The following is an 18466-nucleotide window of genomic DNA, read 5'->3' as shown; positions in this document are numbered from 1 at the left end:
GAAGCACCTTTGGCAGCAATTACATTCTTGAGTCTTCTTGGGACACCTGTATTTGGGGAGTTTCTCCTGTTCTTCTCTGCAGATCCTCTCAAGCTCTGTCAGGCTGGATGGGGAGCGTTGCTGCACAGCTATTTTCAGGTCTCTCCAGAGATGTTAGATCGGGTTTAAATCCGGGCTCTGGCTGGGCACTCGAGGACATTCAGAGATTTGTCCCGAAGCCACTCCTGCATTGTCTTGGCTATGTGCTTAGTGTCGTTTTCCTGTTGGAAGGTGAACTTTCGCCCCAGTCTGAGGTCCTGAGCTCTCTGGAGCAGGTTTTCATCAAGGATCTCTCTGTAGTTTGCTTTGTTCATCTTTCCCTCGATCCTGACTAGTCTCCCAGTCCCGCCACTGAAAAACACCCCCACAGAATGATGCTGCCATCAGCATGCTTGGATGGTGCCAGGTTTCATCCAGACGTGATGCTTGGCATTCATGCCAAAGAGTTGAATCTTGGTTTCATCAGACCAAAGATTCTTGTTTCTAATGGAGTCTTTAGGTGCCTTTTGGCAAACTCCAAGCAGGCTGTCATGTGCCTTCTACTGAGGAGTGGCTTCTGCCTGGCCATTCTACCATAAAGGCCTGATAGGTGGAATGCTGCAGAGATGGTTGTCCTTATGGAAGATTCTCCCAACTCCACAGAGGATATCTAGAGCTCCTTCAGTGACCATCGGGTTCTTGGTCACCTCCCTGACCAAGACCCTTCTTCCACAATTGCTCAGTTTGGCCAAGCGGCCAGATCTAGGAAGAGTCTTTGTGGTTCCAAAATTCTTCCATTTAAGAATGGAGGCCACTGTGTTCTTGGGGACCTTCAATGCTGCAGAAATGTTTTTGGTACCCTTCCCCAGATCTGTGCATCGACACAATCCTTTCTCGGAGCTCTACGGACAATTCCTTCCACCTCATGGCTTGGTTTTTTCTCTGTCAACTGTGGGACCTTATATAGACAGGTGTGTGCCTTTCCAAATCATGCCCAATCAAGTTGTAGTAACATCTCAATGGTGATCAATTGAAACAGGATGAACCTCAGCTCAACTTTGAGTCTTATTTTGCAAAGGGTCTGAATACTTATATTTTTAATACATTTGCAAAACCTTAGAAAAACCTATTTTTACTTTGTCATTATGGGGGTATTGTGTGTACATTTTTTAATTTATTATTCCATTTTAGAATAAGGCTGTAATGTAACAAAATGTGGAAAAATTCAAGGGGTCTGAATACGTTCAGAAGGCACTGTATATAACATTCTATTGGTTGCAAGAATTTTGTATAATTTAAATTGAAAAACTATTATGTTTTGAATCTGGTGTCGTTTTGTGTATCAGTTCATAAACAATGTGCCTGGTACATTGAAAATCTCTTCGCAACTATTTTGCAATCTGTATGTCACAGCTGTCAATTTGTTGGTCCTTAAATGAAACTGGTATACTTTTTATATTTTCTTGAACCTATTTTGGTTGTTAATGCAGGGTCGACAGACAAGTTCTTTACCTTCTCCCCCTTCCATTTGCCTCTTCCAATTTTGCGGTATGCAAGATTTTAGTTCTGGGTGTCTGAGATTAACATGACCCAAAAGTCACTGTGACTAAGATGAAGTACTGTGAATCCGATGGACTTCCTGGGCAAAATACTCTGCACAGCATTTTGTGGTAATGGCTCCCAACCCACCTGTACTTGTCCAGATACTGGTGCAGGTGACCTATGGTCTCTGAGAAGTGCATCTTCATGATGTAAGTGTGCTCGCCATCCTCTGACTTCACCCTCAGTGTGGTGACATCACGGGCCGAGTTGGGAGGGGGTCAGTCTCATGCAACTCCAACCTAAGTTAGAGTAGGAGACAACAGGTTCATAACCCACATTAGCAAATGTGTGTCCTTCTTCCAGGGTCTCCTCTGTCACAAGGTCCCACAACGCCCCCTAGTGGTGGAAGTGAAAGTATTGTGCATCATTCTAGACACCTGCATACCTCTCTTTCAAGGCCTGTAGCACTGGTGTGTCTATGAGGGTCACCGCATGGCTGTTTGGAGCATCAGAAGAGCCCTAAACACAAGACACGGGCATGTACTAACGTATAGTATACTCACATTCATCATCTACAGGTATCAGCAGAAACATGCAACAGATCTCAGTCTCACCTGTAGACTGGCTTTCACTGAGTCCCTGATGTCAATCACTCTACCAGCCTTCACCAACAATTTGGGCAGCCTGTTCAGCAATTGGTCCATTGTCAGTGTTCTGCCTGTGGCTAACTCAATGTTCAAGTCAGAGCAAAATAGTCTTGGGGTGAATCTCAAGTGATGTGCATATAGTTGAACCAACTTCAAGTATGACATTCAATTATTTCACTGATTCCTTGCGTCCCCTCCCCTCGCCTCCTCAAAGAAGATCCAAGGTTTCTTCCCATCTCATGCATCTTCAGGAGGAGACAAGGAGAGAGGAGTCGAGGAATCCAAAAAAAACACAATTGAGATTCCACCCCTGCAGTTGGTTCAACTAGAGTGTAAAGTGTAGCACATGTTTTCAGGAACAAATTGAAGCGATACAGAGGGGACCAACCGGGTATCTGGGAGACGGCACAGTACGCGTGTTCTAGTCTGTCTGTTGATTTCTCCCCCTCTGTCCATCCCAGGGAACTCCGCCCACGGTCGCCTCTCTTGGAACTCCTCCTCTCACCTGTCGTGAACCTGTGTACACCAAAAGACGACGTGCCACTACTCACCACATAACAAACAGGAAATACATTGTCCATGTAGTCCGTTTTCCTACCGTAAGCACATTTGAAATCCACGCATGCACACAAAGCACACACACACCCGAAACGGCACCTCATCTGCACACCTGTCCTGTAGGTCAGAAGGGAAGTATCCGTGCATCACTTCTTGCATGCACTGCTGTAAAGTCATGTGCGGCAGGATGTCAGACACATTGGACTGAGATTCAAACGGAGCTTCCTGTACTTAGTTATTCTGTCCGCTACAATCTGAGAGAGTGTCAATATATGGAAACATTGAAATCAAAGAATCTTCAGTGAAAATGTAGCTAAAGCCATGCCTGGTTCAAATATCTTGTCTGCTTCAGTGCCTGGTCTAGGTAATGTTGTACTCTCTCGTAATAGCCTTAACAGTAGCTGATTTGTTTCTGGGTGCTGAGACTATGTACTGACTAGCCAGTTAGAGTGTAGAGAGTATTCCCTATACAGTCTCTGTCTGTACCTGTGTGCTGGTTTCCTGGTAAGAGCGGAAGGGCCAATTGAACACGAGGATGCCATTGCTGTAGAGCCTTAGTGGAATGAGGTGCTGCTGGGCCAGCTGTGCTCCTCTGGACGTGACCCCGACGAAGGACTCTCCCTCCCCAGCCAGCATGTTCTACTGCTGGATGTTCTGGAGCACCAGGTCAAAGTTCATCTGGACGTTTCTCCTGGCCACAGAGGTCTCTGCAAAACACAGGCCACCATAATAAGTGAACACATACTTGAAGACAGTCTATTTGAAAACCATCCGGGCATCACACGAGCACAGCTCTGTGAAACTTTACTGCTGCATTGAAAGAACATCAAAGTTGTGACAGAAACCACTCTTCGGGGTTGTTTGGCAACTGCTTCGTACGGTTGGAAATGACAGTTTGAAGATGTGATTTGATTAGGTTTCACTTCACGTGTATATTGAAAGTGAGGCTTAAGGTGAGGATTAGTGGGTTACTGAGTACTGGGGCTGCCTGTTACGGAGGGTGTACTGTTACAGCGTGTTCAGATAGAAATGTATCATGTAGAAAGAATATGATTGTCAGAATAGGGAAATCTTAGCAGCTCTATTAACTGCTTTTCAGTCACTGCAGGCTTCCCTTTATGGTCTCAAACGGGTCTTGAATGTACAAAAAATTCAATTCATGACCTTTACCAGAGCTAGAACTCTGCCAGAGAATGTTAGCGTTGTCACATCTGGTGGCTTATCCATTGAAAAAGTGTCATCCTACAAATACCTACGTATTTGGTTGGATGACAAGTTGTCCTTTAAAGATCATGTGGATAATCTTGTGGCAAAGTTTACTTTGAAATTGGGTTTTTATTTATGTAATAAGGCTCGCTTCCCACTTATGGCTAGAAAGAAGCTTGTTCAGGCCACTTCTCTCTCTGTAATTGTAATTGTAATATGGTGACTTGTTGTATATGCATGCAACAACCTCTGTCTTACAGAGACTGGACTCTGTTAATCATGCAACAACCTCTGTCTTACAGAGACTGGACTCTGTTAATCATGCAACAACCTCTGTCTTACAGAGACTGGACTCTGTTAATCATGCAACAACCTCTGTCTTACAGAGACTGGACTCTGTTAATCATGCAACAACCTCTGTCTTACAGAGACTGGACTCTGTTAATCATGCAACAACCTCTGTCTTACAGAGACTGGACTCTGTTAATCATGCAACAACCTCTGTCTTACAGAGACTGGACTCTGTTAATCATGCAACAACCTCTGTCTTACAGAGACTGGACTCTGTTAATCATGCAACCACCTCTGTCTTACAGAGACTGGACTCTGTTAATCATACAACCACCTCTGTCTTACAGAGACTGGACTCTGTTAATCATGCAACCACCTCTGTCTTACAGAGACTGGACTCTGTTAATCATGCAACCACCTCTGTCTTACAGAGACTGGACTCTGTTAATCATGCAACCACCTCTGTCTTACAGAGACTGGACTCTGTTAATCATGCAACCACCTCTGTCTTACAGAGACTGGACTCTGTTAATCATGCAACAACCTCTGTCTTACAGAGACTGGACTCTGTTAATCATGCAACCACCTCTGTCTTACAGAGACTGGACTCTGTTAATCATGCAACCACCTCTGTCTTACAGAGACTGGACTCTGTTAATCATGCAACAACCTCTGTCTTACAGAGACTGGACTATGTTAATCATGCAACAACCTCTGTCTTACAGAGACTGGACTCTGTTAATCATGCAACCACCTCTGTCTTACAGAGACTGGACTCTGTTAATCATGCAACAACCTCTGTCTTACAGAGACTGGACTCTGTTAATCATGCAACAACCCCTGTCTTACAGAGACTGGACTCTGTTAATCATGCAACCACCTCTGTCTTACAAAGACTGGACTCTGTTAATCATGCAACCACCTCTGTCTTACAGAGACTGGACTCTGTTAATCATGCAACCACCTCTGTCTTACAGAGACTGGACTCTGTTAATCATGCAACCACCTCTGTCTTACAGAGACTGGACTCTGTTAATCATGCAACCACCTCTGTCTTACAGAGACTGGACTCTGTTTATCATGCATCCTTGTGCTTTATTACAAATGCCAAGTCACTCACTCATTGCACATTGTACCAAAAGGTAGGTTGAACCTCACTTTATATGCGCAGAAAGATACATTTGTACTGTATGTGTTCATCTACAAAGCTCTTTTGGGTGAACTCCCTCTTTACCTCTGTAGTCTGGGTCTCCTTCACCACCAGCAGTTACCATATCCGGTCTGCTAGGTGGTTGCTACTTAAAGTCCCCAGGACACTCACAGTATTCATCAAGACTACCTTCTCTTCTTGTGCACCAGACGGATGGATTAATCTGCAATCCATGCTTCATCTAGATATGCTAGTGCCCCTGAATTAATTTCAAATATTGACGGGAGACTGTTACGGAGGAGTGTAAATGCTTTTTGTTGTTGTTGTTTCCTGGATCATGTTGTACTGTATTGTTGTATGTTTTAATCATGTAATGTATTGATTGTTGCTGCCTTCTTGGCCAGGTCTCCCTTGAAAAAGAGACTCTGGGTCTCAATGGTCTTTTCCTGGTTCAATTTCTATCTGCACCATAAGGTTCAGCACTTAATACCGCCCTGGTTTCTTTACCTGGCTGCCACACCCCTCCCTCAGAGCTCTGGGTCTGCTCAGCTTCCTTTACTTCCTGTTGTGTTGAGCTCCTCTCCGCACCCCACCCAGATCATGCCGTAGTCATTCAGAAACCACTGGGTGGTTAAAAAACCCACTGTGAGTTCAAAATTTTAAAAAAAAAAACTTTAAAGAGGTGAACTAAACTATTTAGAACAGACTTAAAGATGAGTCAACCACCACAACTCAACGTATAACTATGTTATACTGTATGTAGTAAAGTTCAAGTCTAAATTGGACAAGCACTGACTAAGATATATTGTGAATCACACAGACACAGAGGGCCGGAAAAAAACATTGCAACAAAAACATTGCTCCGTTGTATCACCATGGCGATGAGAACACTACATTCTATAAATATACAATACTAGACCTACGTTTGCTGTGACTGGAGCTCTGTGGTTCTAGAACTGTATGAGATATGCGATAGGCTGAAATAACTGTTTCCCCGTTTTGTTACGTTACAGCCTTAATCTAGAATAGATGAAATGGCTTTTTTACTCCCCTCATCAATCTACACACAAGACTGCATAATTACAAAGCAAAAACAGGTTTTTAGAAATTGTAGAAAATGTATAAAAAAATATATCACATTTACATAAGTATTCAGACCCTTTACTCAATACTTTGTTGAAGTACCATTGGCAGCGATTACAGCCTCGAGTCTTCTTGGGTATGACGCTACAAGCTTGGCACACCTGTATTTGGGGAGTTTCTCCCATTCTTCTCCGCAGGTCCTCTCAAGCTCTGTCAGGTTGGATGGGGAGCGTCACTGCACAGATGTTTTCAGGTCTCTCCAGAGACGTTCGATCGGGTTGAAGTCCGGGCTCTGGCTGGGCCACTCAAGGACATTCAGAGACTTGTCCCGAAGCCACTCCTGCATTGTCTTGGCTGTGTGCTTAGGGTTGTTGTCCTGTTGGAAGGTGAACACTCACTCCAGTCTGAGGTCCTGAGCGATCTGGTGCAGGTTTTCATCAAGGATCTCTCTGCTCCATTCATCTTTCCCTCGATTCTGATTAGTCTCCCAGTCCCTGCCACTGAAAACATCCCCACAGTATGATGCTGCCACCACCATGCTTCACCGTAGGGATGGTGCCAGGTTTCCTCCATACGTGATGCTAGACTTTCAGGCCAAAGAGTTCAAGAGTGATTATCGGGTTCTTGGCACCGCCCTGACCAAGGCCCTTCTCCAACATTTGGCCGGGCGGCCAGCTCTAGGAAGAGTCTTAGTGGTTCCAAACTTCTTCCATTTAAGAATGATGGAGGCCACTGTGTTCTTGGGGACCGCCAATGCTGCAGACATTTTTTGATACCCCTCCCCAGATCTGTGCCTCGACACAATCCTGTCTCGGAGCTCTACGGACAATTCCTTCAACCTCATGAAGACATGCACTGTCAACTGTGGGAGCTTATATAGACAGGTGTGTGCCTTTCCAAATCATGTCCAATCAATTGAATTCACCACAGGTGGACTCCAATCAAGTTGTAGAAACATCTCAAGGATAATCAATGGAAACTGGATGCACCTGAGCTCAACTTCGAGTCTCATAGCAAAAGGTCTGAATACTTATGTAAATAAAGTATTTTCTACAAACATTTAGAAAAACCTGTTTTTGCTTTGTCTTTATGGGGTATTGTGTGTAGATTGATGACAAAAAAAACAACAATTTAATCAATTTTAGAATAAGGCTGTAACATAACAAAATGTGGAAAAAGTCAAGGGGTCTGAATACTTTCTGAATGCGCTGTATACCGTATATTCTTATGGCGAAACATTTCATGGGTAGTTGCAGTAGCTACTTACACTTCTATATGGCAAAAAAGTCATTAACTACTGAAAAGACTACGAAGATTTGAATTTCGGTAAACTGCCATCAAGCTACTGCAAAATGTAGGTACATGACTATTTCAATGGCATAGTGGAACTACTCCCAAACACGGTCTGTTTTCAACTCGACAGCACAACTTTGGAAAATATGTTGCTGTTTGAGGAGGTCTCTTATTACCTCATCATACAAACTATAATAAATATCTTGTCATTCAAAATATGAGAAGTCTCTTATACAAACTATAGTATAAGGTGTCTCTTGTCAAGCAAACTATAAGGAACAAAGGTCAACTATGGAATACCGATGCAACATCCACACATTCACACATTTGGTAGATTTTGTGTAGAAAACATTTACCGGCACCATTTAGCTACTGCTCACACATACTGTAGCAGGAATATGTGTAGACTTAACACTTGTATGACGGGCATCCTGTATGTACAAATTCATCAGCACTCTGTGGTTGAGCTTTCCTTTAAAATGCATGCTTTTGATTGGGTGTTGCGGAGGATCACAGAGGTCGATGTGGTTGAGGTCGATTTCAGATCTAACCAAAACCCTCGTCTTGCTGGAGGTGTTCACAGAAGCTGGATGCAGAGTTGTTACAGGGTTTCCCATCGTTTTCCCATTAAGCGTGTGCTAAATTACTCAAATGTAATGTACAATGTCATTTCTATGTCTGAAGGTGTGTCGTACTTGGCTCCCCTTGTGGTCAACGTCCAGGGCTTGGGGTCTTCACCTTGGTCTCCAGCAGGGTCAGCCTCTGTATCATGGAGGGCATTAGCTCAAAATCACTAAGGGGTGCACCTGGAGGGTTCAGTCAGAATTCACCAGATCAGGCAGCGTAATACCTGTATAATAAAGGCAACACTCGGCAGATGTTTTTTTCTCCAAAGCGTCTTAGGTACAGTGATGCAAACATTGTTACTAATTCTGAGAACACTCTGATTCAATGTTACTGTACATTATCAGAAACTCAAGCTGGCTTTTTTTGAAACCCACATGTGACCACAGTGCTGTAGTAGGAAAACGAGACACTTTTTTTGTGCTGTCCATGCACACAACATACTAATCTAACAACCACGCATGAGATTTCCAGTGTTATCTAAATTGTATGTGCTCACTGCACTTATTTTGAACATGGTTGTGGTTGTGAATATTTCTGCACAGGGCAAGTTGCAAGGACATCAAAGAAACATACAAAAGGAGTTGCTTTTCCTTTGTTTGACGGTAGATTTCAGTTGTCGTGGTTATTTTGTTCTCACTTTTACTTTGTCACTATTATAAATTGCATGAGTTATGTTACGGGTCTCATTACCATCCCCCCTAGACTGTCGGGCCAAAAGGGATTCGTAACACCAGGTTTTTAAAGAACTATATTCAGAGGCAGCATAGGTTTCAAATCATTGGATATCTCATAGTTAGACTACAGCAGGATTCCCCAACTGGCGGCCCGCTGGACGAATTCGGCCCGTGGGTGATTTTATCTGGCCATCCAAGTTTTATGAGCAATAAATAATACTAAAATGTTTTTTTACATTTTTGTTGTTGGTCATAAACGACTAAAAACATCAGCAAAGCAGCTCCAAGTGATTTTCATTTTGGAAATCTATTCCAAAGTATTCCCACGCACCATAGTGACAAACGTAAGCACGGTTTGAAATGATTATGATTAGTAAAATAGTATATGTTCTTGTGGTCAATTGTAACGATCTGGGTGTAGTGGGTGCGAAGTCAGGCGCAGAAAGCAGAGAGTTCAGGCGAGTGCTATATAATGCACTAACGGCGAACATAAGCCACCCCACGACACACAGGGCGCACACAAACCAAATGCCCCAAACACGGGGACTTAAACAGTCCAGCAAAACCCCAAGAAATGGGAAACACGTAAACCTCATTCGTGCACACAAGTCACACAAAACAATCCCGCACAAAGAGCAGGCGGGACTCTTGGTAATTATAGCCCGACTAATCATCCTAAACACAAAACAGGTGAAACCAATCAACAGAAAGGGGGGAAAGGATCAGTGGCAGCTAGTAGGCCAGAACAGGAAGGGGAGCCACCTTCGGTAGTAGTCATGACAGTACCCCCCCCCCCTAACACGCGGCTCCAGCAGCTCGCTGACATTGGCCTCGAGGGCGGCCCGGAGGGCAAGGCGCAGGGCGCTCCGGGTGGAGGCGATGGACATCCCTCAACAGTGACGGGTCCAAGATGTCCCCCACCGGTACCCAGCATTTCTCCTCCGGGCCATACCCCTCCCAGTCCACGAGGTACTGCAGGCCCCTCACATGGCGTCTCGAGTCCAGAATGGCACGTATCGTGTATGCCGGGGACCTCTCAATGTCCAGAGGGGGTGGAGGGACCTCGGGCACCTCACCTTCCTACAGGGGACCAGCTACCCCCGGCCTGAGGTGAGACACATGAAACGAGGTGTTAATACGATAATAGGAAGGGAGTTGTAATCTATAACACACTTTGTTTATCCTCCTCAGGACTTTGAAGGGCTCCACACACTGCGGCACCAGCTTCTGGCAGGGCAAGCGGCGGGGTACGTTTCGGGTCGAGAGCCAGACCCTGTCCCCCGGTACAAACACGGGGGCCTCACTGCGGTGTCGGTCAGCACTCCTCTTCTGCCGTCCACCGGCTTGTTTGAGGGATTCCTGGATGGCTCTCCAAGTCTCCTCCACCGCAGGAGCCTCGGTCTGAATCAGATGCCATGGTGCCAGGGCCGGCTGGTAGCCCAACACACACTGAAATGGTGATAGGTTCGTAGAAGAGTGACGGAGTGACGGAGTGAGTTCTGGGCCAACTCCGCCCATGCGACGTACCTAGACCACTCCCCTGGCTGGTCCTGGCAATATGACTGCAGAAACCAACACACCTACTGGTTCACTCTCCCCCCATAGTGCCGGAAGACGTGGGTAAATAGCGCCTCCGCAGTCTGTAGGGCTGTAGGGAGACCGGGCAATGGGAGGAGACAGCAGGACTTAGAAAACCGATCCACAACAACCAGGACCGTAGTGTTTCCCTGAGACGGGGGAAGATCGGTCAGGAAATCCACTGACAAGTGAGACCATGGCCTTTGTGGAACAGGGAGGGGCTGTAACTTCCCTCTATGAAGGTGCCTAGGAGCCTTACTCTGGGTGCAGGAAGAGACATAGAACCTAACGTCCCTAGCCAAGGTGGGCCACCAATACTTCCCCCTGAGACCCCGCACTGTCCTCGCCACACCAGGATGACCTGAAGAGGGTAGGGTGTGAGCCCACCGAATCAGTTGATCACAGACACCAAGCGGCACGTACTTGCGACCAGTTAGACACTGAGGAGGCACAGGTTCCACCCGTAACGCCCGCTCGATGTCCAAGTCCACCTCCCATACCACTGGTGCCACCAGCCTTGAGGCTGGAAGGATGGGAGTAGGATCGGTGGGCCGATTCTCCGTGTCATGGAGACGAGACAGCGCGTCGGCCTTCGTGTTCAGGGAGCCTGGTCTATAAGACAGGGTGAACCTGAATCGGGTGAAGAACATGGCCCACCTTGCCTGACGCGGATTCAGTCTCTTAGCTGCCCGGATATACTCCAGATCCTGGTGGTCGGTCCAGATGAGAAAAGGGTGCCTAGCCCCCTCAAGCCAGTGTCTCCACACCCTCAGGGCCTTTACCACCGCTAACAACTCCCGGTCCCCCACATCATAGTTACGCTCCGCCGGACTGAGCTTCCTCGAAAAGAAAGCGCAGGGGCGAAGTTTCCTACCCAAGCGCTGTGGTAGCACGGCACCCACCCCAGCCTCGGACGTGTCCACCTCCACTATGACTGCTAAAGAGGGGTCCGGGTGCGCCAAAACACGGGGGAATCTGTGAACAGCACCTTCAACCTATTGAAGGCTCTGTCAGCCTCTGCCGACCACCTCAAACGCACCGGTCCCCCCTTCAACAGTGAGGTAATGGGGACCGCTACCTGGCCAAAACCCCGGATAGCCCGACTAATCAGCCTAAACACAAAACAGGTGAAACCAATCAACAGAAAGGGGGGAAAGGATCAGTGGCAGCTAGTAGGCCGGTGACGACGACCGCCGAGCGCCACCCTAACAGGAAGGGGAGCCACCTTCGGTAGGAGTTGTGACATCAATTTGCAGTCTACAAATGACTTGTAATATGTTCTGTCCCCCTGGCGATCTGCTCTAGAAAATAATCTGCTTTTAAATACCGTAATTCCATAGCTGCAAATGGATTCTCCTTGAAAGGCACTCATCTCTTATTTGAGCAAAATTAGCAATCATCAGTAACGCAAATAAACACGAACATCCATCTAATTGCAATACGTTTTGTCTTGGAAAAGATCCACTTTGTTTTCTCTCGAACATACCCTTGATGATTCATGGGCCCAGGAAGAGGAAGCTGTCGGTTTTTCCCCAACATTGAAAGTGGTGAGCTCATCTCCTCACATTCATTAAACACTAGGGTTCGATAGGATGCACAAATTGGCTAGCAAACTAGTTTACAGAGGTCATTTTGTGATTCAACAATGAATGTAAAAAAACACAATAGTTATGAGCACCTGGCTGACATTGACATGGTTGACATGCAAGCACAAAGCACAAAATAAATGTTCTGAAAGTCTAGACTTGGTTCAGTTATTAAACTCAATAAACGAAAGTAACTTTTATTTGCCGTGCAATGAATTTAGAAATGACTTAGAAATGACTTACAAGTGACTGGCACTAGATTCTGTAAGGTTGGAATACTATTACTAAATGATTGTTTGGAGTTCATTGCGATTGGTAACGTGGATCGTGATAGTTCAGTGGCTCGTTGCTGGTTCCAGAATTCAATATACCCTCTTTCCCACCGTGAAGAACCCGCCAAAGGGATACGTTGTAATTCAAAGTGATACATTGTAATTCAAAGTATGTGTCACGATCGTGGTAAGGAGTAGACCTAAGCGCAGCGTGGTTAGAATACATTCTTCTTTATTAATGATGAACACGAAGAACACTTAAACAAAACCAACAATTGACCGCTATATAAACAATGTGCTAACGTATAACATAGACAATAACCCACGAAATACCCAAAGAAGATGGCTGCCTAAATATGGTTCCCAATCAGAGACAACGATAAACACCTGCCTCTAATTGAGAACCAATCTAGGCAACCATAGACCTACATAAACACCTAGATGGACACAACCCCATAAATCTACAAAACCCCTAGACAGTACAAACACCCTAGGTGAGACAAAAACACACATACCACACTCGTCACACCCTGACCTAACCAAAATATATAAAGAAAATAAAGAATACTCAGGTCAGGGCTGAACAGTATGACATTGTCATGAACGATGTATCCAAACACCAGTCTACTTTTATTTCAAAAGTTGTCACACACCTAGCCCTAGATCAGAACACATACTAGGCCTGCTATACAAAACATAACAATACAATACAATAACCTACAATGCACTGCAACACAATACAATAAATAGGCTATCGACCTATATGGAAAAATAGAAGAATAGAAAAATACCCATCTGTTTCATTCGTGCCAAATAATTTGTAGGCCCTTATTAAAGTTAATTTACACTGCTCATGACTGTAAAACAAACGTCTGTTCTTGTGCACATGCAGTCATGGTGCACACACCCCTTTCAGACCCATCCTCTTCTAGCTGAAATAAACACAGATACACTGTTGCTGTTCAGAGACTCAACCCTCTTCAACATGAACAAAGCTCTGGTCTGTGCTGTCTTCATCTTGCTGGTGCTGTCTGTGTTCACAGAGGCCATGGAGGGGAATCCTTTAAACCCAAATGGCAAGGTAAGAACCAAAATATCAGTATTAGTAAACTATTAAGTAGAGATTAAACATATTAATTGTAGAGTTCAGCAGTTGTACCCATATCATCAATAGCACTAACTTGTGGTGATTCGTTTCCAGGTATTGTGTTAACATATAGGTAACAGCCTAAAGTGTGGTGAGATGTCTAAAATGGTCCTGTCTTTCGTCTTTCAGGTGAATGCAACCAGCGCCACAGGCAAGGTATTCCCATTTTTTACAAATTGACTGAGCTAATCGGTGAATTGGAGATAGAGAGGGGAATTGTAAACTAAGAAAGTGTCTATAGGCCTACTCACCATAAGGGTTGTTCTTGAATTGCGGTGCTATTTGGGTGTGGCATTTTGGAGAAAAAAAGGAACTTATTTTTTCTCTATTTTTTTCAAATTAAATGTATTGGGTACATCTTCCCATTTGTAAATGAACTAATAAGCTTAATAATGACTTTTAATCATGTTTTGCTATTATGATAACATCGTGTCACCAGCAGGACTAGTTACACCAGTGACGGTAACTCCAATGGCAACATTTTGGTAATTGAGGATTTTGGAAAATGGAGGGCACAGATGCTCGAATCTAAGGTCATTAAACCTTTAAAAATAATTGGCCAAAGTGTTTTTGATTCATAATTTTGCTCACAGTGTAATTTCCCTTCATTTAAAATTTGTAACACCAATTACCCTATTTAGACACACAAAATGATCAATGGAATCCTCAAATGTATGAGATACTAAAAGGGCGTATTTAATATAGACCCTTCCAGTGCAACACTTTTCCACTAGAGGTCAATGCAAGGTCCTTGTAAATCTTTGCAATGAGTGATTTTCAAGGGAGTTACACCAATGGGGATAAAACTTAGGGACACATATTATATTTGTAAAAATAAGAGTAATTGTAATAGCCTGTTTTGTTTTTATTGATAAGTACAATATACAGTTGATGTCAGAAGTTTACATAAACCTCAGCCAAATAAATTTAAAATCCGTTTTTCACAATTCCTGACATTTAATCCAAGTAACTGTCTTAGGCCAGTTAGGATCACCACTTTATTTTAAGAATGTGAAATGTCAGGATAATAGTAGAGAGAATGATTTATTTCAGGTAAATTCTGTCCCATTCCTCCTGACACAGCTGGTGTAACTGAGTCAGGTTTGTATGCCTCCTTGCTCGCACATGCTTTTTCAGTTCTGCTCATAAATCTTCTATGGGATTGAGGTCAGGGCTTTGTGATGGCCACTCCAATACCTTGACTTTGTTGTCTTTAAGCCATTTTGCCACAACTTTGGAAGTATGCTTGGGGTCATTGTTCATTTGGAAGAACTATTTGCGACAAAGCTTTAACTTCCTGACTGATGTCTTGAGCTTCAATATATCCACATAATTTCCATCCTCATGATGCCATCTATTTTGTGAAGTGCACCAGTCCCTCCTGCAGCAAAGCACCCCAGCAACATGATGCTGCCACCCCCGTGCTTCACGGTTGGGATGGTGTTCTTCGGCTTGCAAGCCTCCCCCTTTTTCTTCTGAACATAACAATGGTCATTATGGCCAAACAGTTGGAGCAGTGACTTCTTCCTTGCTGAGCGGCCTTTCAGGTTGTTTTACTGTGGAGAAAGATACTTTTGTACCTGTTTCCTCCAGCACCTTGCTGTTGTTCTGGGATTGATTTGCACTTTCGCACCAAAGTACATTCATCTCGAGGAGACCGAACCTTCAGGCATTTGGAAATTGCTCCCAAGCATGAACCAGGCTTGTGGTCTACAATTTTGTTCTGAGGTCTTGGCTGATTTCTTTTGATTTTCCCATGATGTCAAGCAAAGATGCACTGAGTTTGAAGGTAGGCCTTGAAATACATCCACAGGTACACCTCCAATTGACTCAAATGATGCCAAATAGTCTATCAGAAGATTCTAAAGCCATGACATCATTTTCTGGAATTTTCCAAGCTGTTTAACTTAGTGTATGTAAACTTCTGACCCACTGGAATTGTGATACAGTGAATTATAAGTGAAATAATATGTCTGTAAACAATTGTTGGAAAAATGACTTGTGTCATGCACAAAGTAGATGTCCTAACCGACTTGCGAAAACTATAGTTTGTTAACAAGAAATGTGTGGCGTGGTTGAAAAACGAGTTAATGACTCCAACCTAAGTGTATGTAAACTTCCGACTTCAACTGTATGTAATGCTTTTGTTAACTTTATAGAATTCAAAAAATTATACATAGATGAATAGCTTTAAATCCCCCAAAATATGTCACTATATCTGTACTTTAAACAATGCATAAACATAATGTTTTGCATTATAAAGCACTTGCAGTATGTTTTATGACTGATAAACAGTCCAATTTAAACAGATAACATGTATAATGTGTAACTATTTGTCATTTTGAAGTGTTTTTTGTGTGGATGTGAATGCCACCGCAATTCAAGAACGACCCATAAAGGGTTATTCAGCTGTCCCAGAGAACCCTGTTGGGTTCCAGGTAGAATCTTATCACCAAAGGGTTATTATAAGGTTATACCATGGTTTGTTGGGTAAGTTGGGTTCCACATCGGTTCTACATCGGTTCTACATGGAGCCAAAAAGGGTTCTCATACAGGGACAGTGGAATAACCTTTTATGATTCTAGATGATTCTAGCCCCTTTCCTAGGAGTGTAGAAATTCAGTTCCTTCTCTCTCTCTCTCTCTCTCTCTCTCTCTCTCTCTCTCTCTCTCTCTCTCTCTCTCTCTCTCTCTCTCTCTCTCTCTCTCTCCCTCTCTCTCTCCCCCTCTCTCTCTCTCTCTCTCTCTCTCTCTCTCTCTCTCTCTCTCTCTCTCTCTCTCTCTCTCTCTCTCTGTCTCTCTCTCTCTCTCTGTCTCTTCTCTCTCTCTCTCTCTCTCTCTCTCTCTCTCTCTCTCTCTCTCTCTCTCTCTCTCTCTCTCTCTCTCTCTCTCTCTCTCTCTCTCTCTCTCTCTCTCTCTCTCTCTCTCTCTCTCTCTCTCTCTGTAGGCATCCGGGACAAGCACCTTGACACTTCCGTTTTTGCTGCAGTTGGGGCTGATGGTTGCACCTGCCTTACTTCAAACTCTGCTGTAGCACTTGCTACACTCTGCGGAACGTCTGCAAGAACGGGGGCAACAACATAGCAATAGCTTCAATGACTAGGCCTACTATATTTACCGGTACTGTAGACCCTAGCTGACCCATTTCCATGATTGAACACCGTGAAATTCTTAACCCAAATGATCTTGTAATAACCATACAGATACAGAAATAAATGTGTGTATCTACACTCTTCTTGATATTTTCTTTCTCTGTCTGATAGATGGAGCCATGTGCAGACTATGCCTATGACCTATTGTTGGCTAGGGATAGGCTAGGCCTTGAAAACAATCACAAAATGTTGATAGTGCTGGAAAACTCACAGCAGGACATAGAAGAGACAAGATGTCAAATGAAAAGCAATACCTCCACCTGTTTTCAAAAATGCTTTCACACATATACTATAGAAAGTCTATACACCCTTGAACATTTATTTATTTATTTGGCATTACATAGTGGGATTGAATTATATTTAATCATATTTGTTTTTGCCATTGATCTACACAAAATACTCCATAATGTCAAAGTGAAAAGAAAATTCCACACATTTGTACAAATTAATAGAAAATGCATAACTAAACAATAGTTGTCACATAAGTATTTACCCTCTTTGTTTACGCAATCCTAAATTAGTTTCGAAGTCAAATTTGGGGCTACTCCCGAGTGGCGCATCTGTCTAAAGCTGCATCGCAGTGCTTGAGGTGGCACTACAGAACCGGGTTCGATCCCAGCCTGTGTCACAACTGGCCGTGACCGGGAATCCTATAGGGTGGCGCACAATTGGCCCAGCGTTGTCCGGGTTAGGGGAGGGTTTGGTAGGGGGGCTTTACTTGGCTCGTCGCACTCTAGCGACTCCTTGTACCGGGCCGTGCTCCTGCAGGCTGACTTCGGTTTTCAGTTGAACAGTGTTTCCTCCGACACATTCTTCTGGTTTTAGCAGGCGGGTGTTAAGGAGCGCGGTTTGGCTGGTCATGTTTCGGGAGGACGCGTGACTTGACCTTCGCCTCTCCCGAGCCCGTTGGGGAGTTGCAGCGATGAGACAAGATCGTAATTGGATATCATGGAATTGGGGAGAAAAATAAGTCAAATGTAACAAATCACATACTAAGTTATATGGACTCACTCTGTGTGAAATAATATGATTTTTGAATAACTATCCCTTCCTCTGTCCCCCATACATACAACATCTATAAGGTCCCTCAGTCAAGTATTGAATTTCAAGCACATATTCAACTAAAAAGACCAGAGGGCTTTTCGAAAGCCTCATAAAGAAGAACAGTGATTGGTAGATGTGTAACAATAACAAATCAGACATTAAATATCTCTTTAAGCACGGTCCAGTTAATTAGAATGTATGCACACATGACTGTAAGTCGCTTTGGATAAAAGCGTCTGCTAAATGGCATATATTATTATTATTATTATAATTATGCTGTGGATGATGCATTAAACTACTTAGACACATCAAAGATGCAGTCGACCCTCTGAACTGAGCTGCAGGACAGGAAATGAACTGCTTAGGGATGTCGCTATGAGGCCGTTGGTGATTTTAAAACAGCTGCATAGTTCAATGGCTGTGATGGTAAAAAAGAAAATGAGGATGGATCAACAGCATTGTATTAACCTAATTGACAGAGTGAAAAGAATAATACAAATATACAGACAAAAATATTCCAAAACATGCATACAGTATGTACGCAACAAGACACTGAAGTAATACTGCAAAAAAATACACTGCAAAGGAATAAACATTTT

At 43.9% G+C, this 18466-nt stretch overlaps 1 protein-coding gene and 1 long non-coding RNA gene across 2 annotated transcripts in view; one reads left to right on the top strand and one right to left on the bottom strand.

Annotated features, from left to right (window-relative positions):
• Window positions 1–3605, bottom strand: part of LOC124006130 (WD and tetratricopeptide repeats protein 1-like) — a 43721-nt gene extending 40116 nt beyond the window's left edge. Inside the window, exons 1-5 of the mRNA XM_046315924.1 lie at window positions 3252–3605; window positions 2596–2723; window positions 2175–2244; window positions 2006–2079; window positions 1708–1859 (exon numbers count right to left, since the gene is read on the bottom strand). The gene's annotated coding sequence lies outside the window, so the exon portion shown is untranslated. The remainder of the gene's footprint in view (window positions 1–1707; window positions 1860–2005; window positions 2080–2174; window positions 2245–2595; window positions 2724–3251) is intronic.
• A 9866-nt stretch (window positions 3606–13471) lies between these two features.
• Window positions 13472–16901, top strand: LOC124006158. Its single transcript, XR_006833737.1, has 3 exons — window positions 13472–13606; window positions 13802–13828; window positions 16619–16901. It is a non-coding gene; the product is annotated as an uncharacterized LOC124006158 (long non-coding RNA).
• The last annotated feature ends 1565 nt before the right edge of the window (window positions 16902–18466 follow it).

Source organism: Oncorhynchus gorbuscha, linkage group LG19, assembly GCF_021184085.1.
Source record: "Oncorhynchus gorbuscha isolate QuinsamMale2020 ecotype Even-year linkage group LG19, OgorEven_v1.0, whole genome shotgun sequence".
NCBI classification, from domain to species: domain Eukaryota; kingdom Metazoa; phylum Chordata; class Actinopteri; order Salmoniformes; family Salmonidae; genus Oncorhynchus; species Oncorhynchus gorbuscha.
The sequence above is the reverse complement of the archived record's forward strand: the minus strand, read 5'-3'. Positions and strand labels throughout refer to the sequence as shown.